Genomic DNA, 4,620 nt, shown 5'->3' on the forward strand with positions numbered 1-4,620 from the left:
AAGAGTTTTCAGACTTGACCGTGTTGATGTCTCCCTAGGAAGCTGGTTGAGAATGCAGATTTCAGGGCCCCTCCTTCAGATAGTCTTATTTGATGGGTCTAAAAGGTGGGAATCTGCATTTTCAACAAACACTTCAAGTGATTCTCTTAAAGATAGATCTTTAATGGACCACCCTTTCAGAAACACTCTTTTAAAGAATATTGATGAACAACCAATTGGCAAACACCCAACAATTGTTGAGCAAACAAACAGTAACAAAAAAAGGAAAAGATTAAATATTTTAAAAAGAAAAAAGTATATATATCTGTGCATTTGTGTGTGCATATGCCATTTTAGCAGATTTTTAGAAAATACAGCCTAGTGAGCCACTTGCAAGTTCCTTTCAGATACAGAGCGACGCCTCTCAGAGCAAGACAATACAATTAGTGGTAGCAGAGCTTGGCCTCTGATGCTCAGTCTCTCTAGAGATCTTTTCTCTGAACACACCTAAACACAATTTGAACCACCTATTTATGTTTGGAGTTAATGGCTTTACGCAAAAGAATGAAGCCAAAGCAAATTCGAAAACCCTTGTCAAACCTCAGCATATATATTTATATATATCATTTGGGTGTATTTTTGCTCATCAGTGGGCTAGACAGTTGCAGGTACACAAATCAGAGTTCTGGAAACCACACTGCTAAAAATGCCTCAGCTGGTACCTCCCGCCCACATTCTAATAATGGCATTTCCTTCCTATCTAGTTGCTAATTCTCTTGAGATGCAAACAAAGAGGAAATGAGGGGAAAAAAGTGACCTGCCAACTTGCTCTGTAGAAAAATTCCTCCCAGATTTAAGATTTGTATCTCTTGTTAACTTTGGTTTCTGAAATTATAACTAACATGTGCAGAGGGCTTTATTCTTTAACAAAGTCCTTTCATGTATGTTCTTATCTTGCATTATCCTCCCATCAGCCCCACAAAGTAGATAGGACAAATGGCTTAATGACACCTGCGCCCTACAGGCTGAGATGGGGACAGAGCTCAGATGATCACAGCTGGGACTAGTACTCAGTCTCCAGCTTGCAAATCCGAAACCACAGTCCTCTGAGCCAGACAATTGTCTCCTTAAATCCTTTGTGGAAAAAGGGGCAGCACGAATTACTTAATGAGCTAATTCGTTCATTAAAGAAATGGCTCAGGCAGTTGTAGCTGCTCTCCTGATCACCATTATATTTGTGTTTGCTTTTCCTCAAAATTAACTTCATTACGTTCCTGAGTCAGCGGATGCCAATGCGTATCTGTAGGGAATTACGATTCTGGGCTGGAAGGAAGCTCTCTCTTGCATGTCTTGCAAGACTCATCAAGGAACCTCATGGAAATTGAGCTTGTCATTAATGAGACAGGGCAATTTGGCACAGCGAAAACAATCTCCTAAAATGGCTGTGTCAGCAACCTCATTGCACTTGCCACTGAACCAGGGTAGGGACCAGTTGCCAGAGGACAGGGACTATGTGTTTAAACACTTATATGTGTCACAGTGCCTAGTGCAGTGTCACAGGCGGAGTGTGTGCCTAGAAATGCTTGTTAAGTAAACAATTTAGGATGACTACATGCTTTGTGGGATAAAAAGAGGTGCAGGCAACAAAACTGAAGAATAATAAATCAGGGTCTGAGGGTTTTTAACCCAGCCTGGTCATAAGAGCATTTTTCTCTTCTGTCTCATGGGTAAAGCACTCTAATGAAGAAGAGGACAAACTAAATGTCTTATTTCTCAATAATCTATACAAAATCCACCAAAGAGGGTTAAACATGTAAAGCAATTAAACCAAAGTAGGTTAACAACAGAGGGCAGAGCAGCCCAAATCCAAAACTGAGAACGCTAGCTAGGAGAAAAAAGATCACTTGCCTTTGTAAAACAATCCTCCTCCTCGTTAACATGAGGTTGACTGTGTGCTTAAGGGTTAAATGCATTACCAGCCGGCAAATGACCTTCTCGAGAGAGAAAGGGGAAGCAAGAGAGGCCAATGCTTTAGAAGTAACATGTTTAATAAGAATAATCTCCCACTCTCATTTCTGACACCACTGGGCAGTCAAACCATCCTGCTTCGGGTCACTAGACACAGCTCTGTGAAGCCAGAGGAAATTATAGAAATCCATCATGGCTGAGTTTTCTGACCTGGTTATTACTCGTTGCTTTTTATCTTCCAAACGGTCCCTAAATTTAATTGCCTCATTGTAATGGATTAACCTCTGAGGTCCACAGTAGCATTTATATTGTTCAAAGGGAAAGTTGCAGGTTCTGAGCCAGTTTTTAGAGTGCACTTTCATCAGACCAAAGCCATCCCTCCTCAGTTCTGGGTGACTCCAGCAAACGATTGTTTATGGAGGTCACACAAATGTCCAGGTGAAGGGAAACACAAAGAAACTCTCATTTGACCTTCAGGAATCCATGCATCCTCTCCAAACTGATTTCAAGGTAGAAGGGGAGTAGGCAATGGCCATGGGACTGTGGCTGTGTAAATAGATAATGAAAGCACTGGTTTTAAAGGCGTGAGAGTCATGAGTTTTAGTCTCTCCTGTCTCATCTATTTCTCTACTTCTTGCAGATCATTCCCATCAACGAACAAACAGGCTCTTACTATCTCTTATCTATAAAAAGCACCTCTCTAGACCTACATCCCTATTTCTTTGCTATCCTTAAAAATAAAGTTCTTTAAAAAATATTACCTACATAGGAGGTCTCTCACTCCCCTCCCACTCTACTCAAACTTTCTTGCTGGAGTTGCCAACAACCTTCCATGGAGCCTGATTTAATAGACATTTTTTTGATTCACCCATCACCTTTGTGGTGGCATTTGACACAGAGGACTCTCCCTACTTGAAACATTCCTTCCTCCTAGATTCAGTGAAACCCACCCGCTCCTGTCTTATTCTTACCTCTCCGGCCATTCCTTCCTACATCCCTCCACCAGTTCCACTTCTCCTACTTACCTCCCAATGTCAGTGTTCTTTCCTGGGTCCTCTTCTCATTTCTCTCTGTCCTCCTTCCCTAGACATTCTCATTTGTCCCAATGGCTTTAAATGCCATCTATATACTAATGACTAAAATGCCCCTCTCTAGTTTCTGACTTCTCTTCTGAACTTCAGACTAGCATATTCAATTGCTTATCTGTCATCGCTGATCTCAGAGATCAGTGTCCCAGAGAGATCACAAACATATGCCCAAGTCTGTTTCCTTGAGCATTTGCCATCTCAGTAAATGGCATCACCGTCTACCCAGTTGCTCAAGCCAAACCCAACTGGGAGTCATCCTTAAGCCCTACCCTTCTCTTGCCACCAATCCCCTGGCGAATCCAGTTGATTCTACCTCCAAAGTATATCTCGAATAAATCCACTTTCTTCATCTCCATTGACATCACCTATTTCAAGCTGCTGGCCTCCCCTCTCACACTCACACAAGAGGCTCCTAACTTGTTGAAGCTTCTACCTGGGCTCCCTTTCCATCTACTTGTCACTTAGTAGCCAGTGACCCCCAAGGCAGGCTCACATTCTCTCTCGCTTTCTACTCCATCTTACTTGCCTGCTTTCTGTTCTTCGAATACACCAAGTTCGCACCCACCCCAGGACTTTTGCAGTTGCTGTTCTCTTTGCCCGGAATGTGCTTTCTTCTGATCTTCTCATGCCTGGCTCCTTGTCATTCTTTTTTTTTTTTTTTTTTTTTTTTTTAGACCAGCAGCACCGCACTCAGCCAGTGAGCGCACCAGCCATCCCTATATAGGATCCGAACCCGCGGCGGGAGCACTGCTGTGCTCCCGCCTGGAATGTGCTTTCTTCTGATCTTCTCATGCCTGGCTCCTTGTCATTCTTTTTTTTTTTTTTTTTTTTTTTTGTCCTTTTTTGAGACCAGCCGCACTGCGCTCAGCCAGTGAGCGCTGTGAGTGCACCGGTCATCCTTACATAGGATCCGAACCCGCGACGGGAGCGCTGCTGCGCTCCCAGCGCTGCACTCTCCCGAGTGCGCCACGGGCTCAGCCCCTGACAGTGACTTAACTATTACCTCTGTAGAGAGACCTTCCTTGCCTACCCAATCTAAAAGGCCAAAGAGACTTAAGTTCAAATTCTAGCTCCCCTACTTCATAGTAGTAAGAATAAAAAACAGAGGGCGAGGGTAGGAGGCAGGAGAGTGAGTAATGTGTAGCACTAACATGGTCTTACGTTTGAGTTCTGGCTCTGACACTTCTCATGAGTCTTTCTAGTATATTATGGAAGGTAGAAAGACACCAGGTAAGGTGGAAGGACGATGGACAAGAGGAAAGTTATGGCAGAATGGCCACTGGCCAATGTGTGAAGGAGACCTCTGTTGAACAGAACCAACCACAGATAGCAAGTATTAGGTGGGAAGGAGCATTAATAAAATTGATCCCACTCATATATCTCAGGAACATGCACCAGACTTGGCTCAGTAGGAAAATAAAGGCTGTTAGCTTATAGTTTCTTTCTTTGCGATCCTAAAAATACATATAGAAATTAAGAATAAATAGATCACATAATAATCATGGCTTGCATTCACTAAGTTCGTATGCTGGCTGGGCACCCTACTATCAATATCTTATTCATCACCCGACATCCCTGCAAGATA

This window comes from Galeopterus variegatus, unplaced genomic scaffold (assembly GCF_000696425.1).
Source record: "Galeopterus variegatus unplaced genomic scaffold, G_variegatus-3.0.2 Scaffold175, whole genome shotgun sequence".
NCBI classification, from domain to species: domain Eukaryota; kingdom Metazoa; phylum Chordata; class Mammalia; order Dermoptera; family Cynocephalidae; genus Galeopterus; species Galeopterus variegatus.